This window comes from Patagioenas fasciata, chromosome 19, assembly GCF_037038585.1.
Source record: "Patagioenas fasciata isolate bPatFas1 chromosome 19, bPatFas1.hap1, whole genome shotgun sequence".
Classification (NCBI taxonomy): domain Eukaryota; kingdom Metazoa; phylum Chordata; class Aves; order Columbiformes; family Columbidae; genus Patagioenas; species Patagioenas fasciata.
In genome coordinates, this window is record NC_092538.1 from 8,340,570 (window position 1) to 8,352,048 (window position 11,479).

At 43.7% G+C, this 11,479-nt stretch overlaps 2 non-coding genes across 2 annotated transcripts; both read right to left on the reverse strand.

Moving 5' to 3' along the window:
• Positions 1–9,555: 9,555 nt before the first annotated feature.
• LOC136110271 (small nucleolar RNA SNORD65) lies at positions 9,556–9,629 on the reverse strand. Its single transcript, XR_010652590.1, has one exon. It is a non-coding gene; the product is annotated as a small nucleolar RNA SNORD65 (small nucleolar RNA).
• Positions 9,630–10,465: 836 nt separating this feature from the next.
• Positions 10,466–10,540, reverse strand: LOC136110267 (small nucleolar RNA SNORD49). Its single transcript, XR_010652586.1, has one exon. It is a non-coding gene; the product is annotated as a small nucleolar RNA SNORD49 (small nucleolar RNA).
• Between the last annotated feature and the right edge of the window lie 939 nt (positions 10,541–11,479).

Sequence of the window (11,479 nt, forward strand, 5' to 3'; positions counted from 1 at the left end):
TCAGTGCACCGAAGGAAACGGCTTTTGTTTTGCAGCAAGAACTGTTTATATGACATTTGTTCCACACCAAACCGCGGCAGGGGCGGGCACAGGGCACAGCAGCTGCTGGGAGTCAGGACGATCCTGCTCCCAGGAGACCTTCCCTGCAGCACGGGGACTATTTCCACCATGACTACAACTTCAGAATGCACCTTTATAAGAAGTATAAATTAAGGTGTGATACACAAGGTCTGCTCATACAGGAAGGCTGATGTGCGGCATGTAGAGCCCGTGCTTACACCCAGGGCAGGCAATGAGATACAGGCAGCAAATCCACCATTGCTGCTTCATTTGCTACATGCACACATGGTCCTGCTGAGCCAGGAGTACATCCCTATGGAGATTTGTTAACTCAACCTATGGGAATTTCATCAAGAACAAGATTTCTCCTTGAAAAAGAAAGAAAGGATCTCCAGCAATTTCTTCTCTGAGGTCAGGCACTGCTTTGCTCAGTAGCTCAAACACCAGGCTCGTCTCCTTATGCACAGCTCAGGCACCCCTGTCTGTTTAAACTGCTTAAATCACAAGCTCCTTGCTGCAAGGCTGCAGCAGAACATTGAAAGAAGAAATTTGTAGCAAGAAAATCAATCAAAACCAATTTTGCAACTTAGATACCGCTATAAGGAGCGCTCATCATCTGCACAGGAGCCAACCGTACCGGACCTGAGCATCCGTCTGGACCCTGCGGTTTGGCCACACAAATTCGCAACCAGAGGCGCTCTGCGTCTAGAGCGCCGCATCACTTATTGATGCTTTGCACGCTCAATTCCCTCACCCACACAAACCACTCAGGAGGTTGTTCCTGCCACATCTCCCCTCCCGCCGAGCTTCTCCCTGCTGTGAAACACATCAGTCGGCCAGGAGGTGTTTTGCATCTGTCAGGCTCTTTCTGCAAGGGGCAACCAGCAGCTCAGCTTGCAGCTGCAGATGGCTCAGCACAGGCTCTGTGCCCAGCGCTGCTACGTCCAGCCAGGATTTAGTCCTTCCGAGAAAGCAAAATAACTAGAAAGGGTCTTTTGTTGATACATTTGTGTGTGCTGAAGCATGCACCAAATTACTGACTTTCATAGGAAAAGAAAAATACCGCAGTTCTAGCAGAGACAGTTACTCAGTTATAACAACAAGAGGGCTTTAGCTAATCAGTCTCTTCCTCACAGTGTGGATTAGGTCAATTAGCCATTTATTCCACTTCAGGATGACAATAATCCTGGGGGCTCAGTAAAGAGCGTTGGTTTTTGGTTTTTTAAACAAAAGAAGTGTGAGATTGCTTCCCCCCCCAGCCCATCAGCATCCAAACAAGCTTGGAGCTCTCTCTACATATAATGGATGTTCCCTGTGCTACACTGGGCTACTTGTTCTGGTCAGAAGCTTCTAAATGGCCCTAGAAGCAGTCTTTGAGTGCTGAAAACCACTGCTGGTGCAATATTAAAGTTGATTGAGGTCATTTGTTGTCAAAGTGGGGAGGAAATGGCCACCATAACATTAGAAGTCCATAAAACATCCAAGCCTGGTTTGGTTAGTTATCTCCACCAGCATCACACAGCTCTGCCTGTGCAGGAAAGAAACTGATCTGTGGGAGATTTATGCCTTCAGCAATAAAAATGTAATTGGAAATCATTCTGCATAGATTAAAGAGCCCAAACTAAGGGGAATCAAAACAGTAGGTGAGGAATTAGAGAGGCATGAAAGAGTTGATGCCACACGCTCTGGAGGGCTTGTTCCAGCTGGGTTATCTCAGAAGAGCTTGCCCAAGGCCTGTTTGGGTTTTGAAGGTGATTATTCATTTAAAATGAGGGCTGCATTCCTGGAGGGGTCAGGATGGAGGGCTGGTGATGGTCACCCCTGGGCAAGGAGAGCAAGGACACACATAAGGCACAGCTGAGGACATGAAGCTCAACCCCACTTGGGCCCAAAGCAGCGCTTGCTGCTTGCCCGTCCTTGGGAGAGCAGCAGGCTGCAAACATCTACCGAAACTGCCACGGAGGAGACGCAAAAAAGCGACCCAAGGGACTAAGGGGACACCGGGGGAGCAGCAGCGCCTGAGCCGGGGAATGGGCAGCTCCAGGCACTGGGACCACAGCGGGTTGTCGCGCTGTGAGTGACTTCACACTCAGGCACAAACGTTTTGGTGCTTTCCTACGGTTCAGCAGCGGGAAAGGAAGAGGCTCCTGAGCTTGTGCAGGGACCACTCGCGTCCTCAGAAACGCAAAGACTCCCATGTTGCATTAAGTGGGAGCACACTGCCGGTAGCTGCTATTGCCAAGGAAACCAATTGACCTTATTAGCAGTATTCATGTATTGGTGCTTACGAGGAAGGGAAAAGACAACTAACCTAACCTTGCTGGTGTAATGTACCTGGGTGAAAAACAGACTTCATCTCTTCCCAGTCCCTTTGGTATGCAGATCACACAGTGATCCTGCTCTTCCTTCACTCCAGGGGCAGTTGAGTTTTTATCTGCCTGGGGGCCACATTCCATCAGCAAACTATACACAATCTTTCCAGTTATGTTAAATGCCTTTAGCGTTAAATTCTGAGGGACAAACAGGTTTGACATCACTCACAGCCCTTCAGCAGCCTCCAGCCACGCAAGTCTCACCGCTCACAAAATATCCTCGAATGCTCAAGAGACATAACCTTTGAGCCCAGTGTTCTTTATTCAGAGGACAAAAATGAATATACCAGGTACACAAGAGGGTGTCTGGGCAGAGCGGGTTTTGTCTGCACTTGCTAAAGGACAGATTTTCCCAATGTAGCTTCCTCTCTGCCTCAGCAAAACGCAGCTTGAAATGTATTTATTTTCATTCCTTTAAGAAAGAAACAGATATTCATAGGGCTGCAGTGCAGGGAGGATTTCCCAGGTGCTCCTGGGGAACACACAGCACTGCAGGGGAGAACTGAAATAGTAATTAAACTGGGGGGGGTGGTGGGTACAGGCTGGTTTTTCTTTCTTACATCTGTATTTTGCAGCCTCTGGTTTGTAAAGCAGCAGCTTCATAGGAAACGGCTGTTTATGGGCAATGGGTGAATGAAAAATAATCACAACTGCTGCAAAAGAAGGTGGGTTATCAATGCAAAAAAAGTGTTTTTCAAACAAGAAAAAGCTGACCTAGCTGCAAACCCAGAGAGCGGCAGGTTTGCCGACTTCTGTTGTTGTTACAAATATTTATTGGAAAACGCAGCGCTTGGGGAGCGTGAAGAGCGATTCTGGGGGAATTCCTGCACTTGTCACGGCAGATGTCCAGTGATCGCCCTCCTGAGCAGCCGCTGCTGTTCCTGGGTGCAGAAACAACCAAGGCCTTGAAATCAGGAGTGCACGGAGCAGCGCTACGTCGAAATCCCAATGGAAATCTCAATATCCAACATTTCGGACCACTGGGCTGCCGTTTTCCCGAACAGACAGAGCCACCAGCCCTGCACACACCTCAGGGTCTCTCCTTCCAAAATCACGAGTCAGGCCACACACAAAATCAGGCCTTTTCCACCTAGAAGATGACAGCTGGGGAGTCTTCTGAGGGCTGCGAGCCAGGTAACAAAACCTACCTGAATACCCTGGTTATCGTGAGCAAAATAAGCTCACAAGAGTGCCACAGCTGGTTAAATAGAGAATAGGAGCAGAGGAAGATGTTTGTGGGATGCAGTTTTCCCAGGGAGAACGTTGCAATAAAGAACACAAGATGGGCGAGAATCAGGAAAATCTCACCTACAACATCTGGTATTAAAAAAACCATCTGGATACAATCCCAGGTGGAGGTCAGACTAAAACTTTCAGCTGCTCCCATGCCACCCGTAGCCTGATATTTTTCCCCCTTACTAATAGAATCAAAAGTCCTGGCCAGGGGAATCTTTTGCATTATTTATTGGCCGCTCATGCTGTGCGTTTAACACTGGCCCTGGAGACAGAAAATAGTCTGTTCAAGCTCAGCCGATAGGGGAAAATGTATATAGCAGCATCTGGAAAAGTAACTAAGTATTATCCCTCAAGGACTACCTGTTTTACATACAAAGCACTGAGCAAGCACAGTTAGGAAACAGAGGGGCTTTAGCTCTTGCTGATCGAGGAGATGAACCAAAGTTACATCGCAGATCAGAGCTTTGCAGTTCTTGTTGGAATCGTTTTCCTCGGTGGAGCGATAAGGTCGATGCCGAAATATTTCAGGGCTCAGGGAGAAAGTGCCAGACGCCAAGTGGCACTTGGCCAGAGGAACGGGGGGGGTGGATCAGGCCACCTGCCCCTTCCAGCCCATCAATCATCTCCCACATTTCAGTGAGCAAATATTCCATCCAATTCTGAAACATCCATTCTGCTACAACCACAATAATAATAATAAAATCTGATGTATCCTATTGTTTTGATGCTTATGGCTATGAAACAGCCCTTGGCAGATGCTGTACAAACGTGACGGCCCACGCAGCATCCTTCCACCGTCCACTCCAATTCAACCACCAGCAAAAGCGATTCCCAACTTCTTTCAATAAGATGGATCTGAAGACCAGTTTTCCTAAACTGCCAGGATTAATATTGGCATTGGAAACATCTCTCAAATGTTGCTGTAAAATCTGCGTGCTCTGCACTGGTGATCATGACAAGGGAAAGCCCTCAAGGTTCGCTTAGCAGTATTAAGTTGGCAGATTGGCCTTCAGAGGTCACAGCTAAATTGAGTAAATTTAATTGGTTGTGCCGTTAATTGCCTGCCCAGCAGAAAGCGGCTGCACAATGGACGACCAGTTAATTCAGAACAGATCACACGTAGGAAGGTTTATCACAGAGAAAAGCAGCAGCAGCTACTGCTCTTCTGCTCCCCTGTGAGATGCTTGAGCTTATAACCAACCTCACCGAGCTCCTTTTTCAGACATTGCAATAACAAATGCCTCCAAGCCAACGTTGTAAAAGAATGGCAAAAAAAAAGAGCACTGTACATCCAAAATATGTGATTTGTATTGAGCTGAAGGCTTCCTGGAAATAAAATGTGGATGTTAGCTTATTTCTCTGAGCAGCAATAATCACTAAGCTGGTGAGGAAAGAAAGTATTCGATCTACTTTTCTGGTGCATCACTATTAACAGAGGTTAGAGCAGAATTTGTTCATAGGATGAACTGCAAGAGCTCTGCTAATTGGAGGGGACAGGAGGAGCCCTGGATCTCAAGCTGGCACCACAGGACAGGTATTCAGGAATACGGTGCCAACTTTTTGCATGAAAACTGCATACGCCCCTGACTCTGTGACTCCTGATTGATGGGGGATTGGAGATGCTGTATTTATAGCCCTTTCTGGCAGTTTTAGACTTGTATTTTCTATCTTCTCTTCTGTAAATATGCAGAGACAGCTGCTTTTTTTACCTTAGCTTATGGCTTTACATAAAACTGAAAACCTGATTTAATAGCATCAGAAAAGATGCAATCTGCTCATCGCCACCTTTAATTATATGCGCAGATTTCTCAATTCATTCCCCATTTCATTTCTGTCTCCTAATAGCTTATTGATGCCACCACTTCTGTACCATCTTTCATTATTATTTGCTCTTTTATGAATTCAATCTGAGGAGAAAATAAACCTGTAGAGCCTGGCAAAAGTTACTGCAAAAATCACTCCATTGTTCAGCCAGGAGGGAAAAAGGAACCAAGAAAGACGCCCCAAACAACACAGCACACACAAAGCAGCAGAACAGTTTGCAGCATTACTAGTTGTATTTCACTACAGGTGAGTTCTAGAGTGTAGCTCACAACCTCAGCTCACATCAGCCGTAGGTCAGGCCCAGGCAGTAAACTGGGGGCATGGAAAGGTGTTTGCAATGCACTAAATGAACCAAGTTCCAGCGTCACTGTGAGAAAACACTGCTTCCCATCCCAGAGGTAGTTAAACTCAGTCTTCTGCACATCCCCCGCTGCTGAAACCGTCTTTGTTCTAGCTCATTAACCTGAGTGGATATTGCTTCTTTAAGCGATAATACTAATTAGGAAGCAGTAAAGGCAAGAGATATTTTTCCCACACCTATGCAGCTACACAACACACGCACAGTGGAACTGCAGCTTTAATTTAAGCGGTGCTTTTTGTATAAACTCCGTACTGCAGGCTGATCTTAGCAGCTCAGGTTTGCACGTCAGCAAAATCACCCACTGGGTGGGCAAAGTCTGCTCCGACTCCACGAGCGTCATTTAAAAGTCAGTCGCACACAAACTCAACATGGATCACGTGAAAGGGAATAAAATGGCACGTTCTGATGATAACTGCCAAGCAATTAGTAATACCTGATAGGAAATGAACTCTAGACCAGGGCATTTCTGAAGCAATACCATGTACTCAGTTAAACGTCACTTGCGCTGTACAACTCTTACATAAATGTCTAGAGGGTCTCTATTATCTTGTCCTTATTTTAATCTGTGTGTTCCTCCAAATCATCTGTTTCATTTCCCATTCCCTCTGAGCCCACCAAACCTTCTTCCAAAGGAACAGACACTAACAGCCTCCTCTTGAAATCCCTCCATGCACCAGGACCAGTATTTCCCCATGACCACTGGTTATATTTCCTTCCCCCTCCTAAATTTCTAAGAAAATCTGAAGGATGTGATTAGACACCACCTTCTCTGGGAAATAATTATTTTTCTTACCTGCTTTAATTTCTTCTTTTAAGGGGTGTAGGTACCACCTCTTCTTCCTCTTGGAACCACAACCTTCTGCGTGCTAGTCTACAACTTCAAAGGCTTCTTGCTTCATCATGTAGTAGAAATGCAGCTTTCCCTTCTCACCTGCCTCCAAAACCACCCAGCACTGCCCAGAAGTTTGCTGTTTCATCCTTGCTACCTGCCAGAGCAGCAGGAGAAATTAGATAAGTGTAGTATTATTCTTTAAAAGTAATAGATTCTGCTAAGGGAATAAATAAATTTTTTAAAAATAAAAGAAAACCATACACAACAAAAAAAGCCCCAGCAGTCCTTACCCTGAGCTACCAAGAACGTTAAATGAGATTGGGTGTTTGAAATGGAGGTAACCAGCCTCACCTGGGGTCCCCAATGAGTGCCAGCTGTTTAATCAAGAAGGGTCAGCAAATGTCCTGACCTCAAGCTCAGCCCCGGGCTTTTAATGGGATCATTCAAGCTCTAACTTTGTTCACCAGATTTGGCCACCCCTTCTTGCTTTTTAACAGGCAATAGGATTTTCAGGGGGTCTTGGGGCCAGAGCAGGGGCAGTGATCGGACCAGAGCTGTCCCTTCATCTGTGTGACCGGCTCCAGGTATCACATCGGTTCTTCAAATAATTTTGGTGTCACCTCACTCCCGCTCTCCTCCCTGAAACCTTCTTTTTCCTCAGCTTTAGCCTCTGAGTTGCTAATATGCTGCCAGTTGACATAGTGTTGCTGTCATCTCCAAAGTCTTATTTGAAGCTTAAAAGCTGTAGCTTTGAAATGCTTTCTCCTTGATGTGGTCTCTGATTTTGGATTACCAAACAGCCTGGCGCTGACACAAAAGCTTTATATTGCCTCCTGCAGACACCGAGCATCTTCCTCCCCCAGTTCAGAAGCGTTACAGGCTGGTTTAGAGAAGACTGGATACATATTACATCAAAGTGCATGTACAGCATCTTCCCATTATCCTATGAAATCGCAGTACATTTCAAAGCTCCAGGTTCAGTCCTTGCTTTGAAACAATTCTCATCATCTTCACAGCAGGTATCCTGCATGTTTCACATCCCAAGGAGTGCCCAGCCCAAAGGTTTTAGTATTTACTGCTACAGTTCAAAGTAGTAAATATCTGATGTGACACAGTTAAGTAAAATTGTTTTATCCAACAACTGACCAAATTGGCCTTCCCTGTTCTCACCCACTCCAGCAAGGCTCTGATCTATTTCGCGTGTAACAAGGAGGTAATTTGGCTTCACCAGGATGCTGGCAGACCCTTTTGAGATTATCTGATGGAGGCACAAGAGATGTACAGCATTATATTGGGCATTTCATCTGCTGTAGTTGTGGGCCACATTAAACACCGGGGTATATTCATAGATCAGCTGAACACCAGTATTGCATCTGCTGTCAGGTAAGGGCTCTGACAACATAATGACCACAGGAAGTGTTCTATGCCACTAGTATCTAGACTCAGGTATTAATAAATTTTAAGCTGTTCAGGAAAATTTATTATCTGGATGATAAGCTTAGACTTAGCTAGGAAGTTTGCCTCTGAAAGTGCTATCAAAGCTCAGACCTATTCCACACTTCTGTTGATAGCAGCACCCAATAAAACCTCACAGCCAACACTAGCAAGTCATCAAATGCCGTTAGCATCCATACAGAATACCAGAAAAATAAAGACAACCATTATTATTTCCAGTTGAGTAAACATTTTTTCACTTTCATAAGTAATAGCAAGGTATCTTCTACTTGGAACTGTACCGTTAACATAACTGAATCTTGTTAGCATAGGATGAACACGTTATTTAGTCAGTTTAATGTTTACTAAGGTTAGTTTATTAAACTTTACTTTTCTCAAAAAGCATAAAGATGCACTAAAATATTTTCACTGGTGACACCAAGTGGGCAAAACAATCAGCAACATCTGCATTAAGTCTCTCAGTGGACACGGTCAATGACTTTAGGTTTGATAAGACCCTTACATTCCACGCCTCCTGTAAATACAAAGAGCACTGCAGTGTCAGAGCCTACCAGTTACACCAACAGAATGAATCTAACTGGAGTTTCAGCCTCAGATGCAGTTTTTCCCTCAGTTAAGCACCTCTATTTTAACTCCCCAAGACTCCCCCAAGTCCCTTTTAACTGACATTTATCAACCTCCATTGTAAAACAATTTTAGGAGTCATTCTCACAAAAGCAGCCTTTTTTACTTAATAACAACACTGAAGGATGCTGACAAGTTACAGTTTGTGTCTTTTTTTTGCCCTTTCTTCACATTTAGGTTTGCGCATTTTGACCATTATTTAGAGAGCCGCAGAACACTGGCCAGAACGCCATTGCTGCAGGAACAGATTCTGCTACCTCTGTACCAGACTTTGAGACCAAAATAATGAAGAAATAGCAAGCCTGCAACAAGCTACAGAAATAGTGGCATTTGCTCTTCTTGTTGTTAGGGCCACTGAAGGCCATATCTGTCCAGTAATTACAGCGGTGCTATTTGTATCACTTGGTTCCACCTGTTTAAAGCGATTAGATTACCAACCACCAGATAGAATTATAGCAAATTATAGGAGTGCTCAGCATATTTACTAAAAACGTGTTGTTGTGTAACAGAAAGGCATTCCTTATTGCAGTAAAGTGACAAAACCAGACACATTGGCTTTGAGAGAATTTTAATGTGTGTGATCAGAACTGCGTAACTGTTACCGTTTCTTCACATCTTATGGCAGAAAACCACGTAGTCTTTACAACCACTAGGCCCCAAGCTCATGCACATCTTTTATTGGATTCTTCCTCAGGAAAGATGTTCTCAGTATGAACACCTGTAATACAACAGCGTGAATAAGTTAACCATTTAACATTAAATACGAATCACTTTATTAACATAAGGGATATCATCAGAACAACCATTGCTCACCACCAATCAATCTGCCGGTAATTCCAGCAATTTTTGGTTAGTTTCATCATATGATATCTTTAGGTAAACTGACACATTTCTAGCAAAGCAAAACCCCTTTGCTCTACAGTGCTGTCAGCAAAACTGTAGTGCAGAAGACAGTTGCTCTTATATATTTATTGTCTGTATTTTAGGCCCAAAAATACTTATTAGACTTGAACTTCATTAATTATACCTTTAAAGCTAAAAATATACAGAAATAGAAACACAGCCAATGAGAAGGTTCTCAACTACCTCATGTCTCTGAGACCATAGCCAAAACCCATCACATTGAACTAAGAAAACACCAAATATTTAACTCACCCAGAAGAAATCTCCTGCTCTTGCTGTCTCACCGCCTTCCACAGGACTTGTCAAGAGCTGAATGTTAATGGGTAAACATTGGTAACAATTCGCACATGGCAGCCAGGACCTCTAAGCTCCACCTAAATACAGAAATACCAAGAAATAAGTATCCCAGCTCTTTACATTTTGAGGAAGAGAGGAGGGAAACCAGACTGATATAAGCTACGAGGTTTGAACCTACAACATATGCCTCTTGAGATTTTGGCAGCCTATAAGCTTTATTTAGTTTTAAATTAGATTCCACTGGGTATAAAGCTCTACTTGGTCCAGAGAAATCCATCACTTACCTTCACGTTAGGGCCATTCCAAAGCACGACCTGCTCCCAGTCCTAATTGTGTGACATTTATTGAAAGACCAGGCTCTGCAGAGAAATTGAAACAGATGGATGTGAAGCTACATTAGGTATTACAGGAGCACTTTTCACAGAAAGCAAGTATAAATTAAAGCTGGCCGATGAGTTCTAGACCAGTTTCCAGACAATTTAAACTCTGCATGTAGCTGTATTTCAGACAAATAAGAAGGTTATCGTCAGTTCTCGCATCTGACGGCACTTCCTATTCAGGGTTATCATCATCAACAGCCAACAACTTCTGTATTTGACCATCTAAAACACAACAATTGTTTCACCTTGAACCAACTGTTCTATGTTTTCCACTTTGTTTATAAAACACATTAGCTCTGTTGACATCACAGTAAGTAAAACTAGCTTAATAAGTTTTTGTTCAACTTGCTTTAAGATGTAATTCTTACAGGTTATTTTTGATTAAGAGTCTTGTATTTCTTTATACCATTAGCATGTAACCAAAGGCCAAAAACTTAACAACTTTGTGCAGCTTAGTACAAAATAAACTTTACCTTACTCTTCACTTCAAGACATCTTTCTGCTGTGGGAATAAAAGCAAAATCAGCATTACTACAATATTCTTTAGTAATTATTTTAGAATTACAATGTAGATCTAGAAAAAAAAAAGGCAGAACAAAAAAAACCCACCACACAGATCACACCAGAACCTCACCACTGGTCAGTCTCCTTGAACTCCAGCCAAATTTGTCTTTATATCATAGAATCATGAATCACCAAAATCTTTATCAGATGGCTTTTAGTAGTCAACAATCCTCTCTTTAACTGTTTTTAGTCAGGAAACTTAAAAATCTCCCTTACACAGCTGGCCAGGCTGCATTTCCCCAAGGGTCATTTTTAAATGGAAATTCCACACAACTGCAATTCTAAGGTTGTAATGTTCATTGCAGAGAGTCCTGCACATTGAACAACCAACAAAGTGATCTGTTTGCTGAAAATCCATAGAAGGTATGCAAATGCCAAGCACTAACCATGCATGTGTTATCTCCACAGCCCTTACTGAGCTCTGGGCTTGGACCAGCTCTGCTGGGAGGACAGGCTGAGAGCTGGGCTGTTCAGCCTGGAGAAGAGAAGCTCCAGGGAGACCTTATTGTGGCCTTTCCATACTTAAAAGAGACTGATAAGATGGGGGCAGACTTTTCAGTAAGGCCTGTTG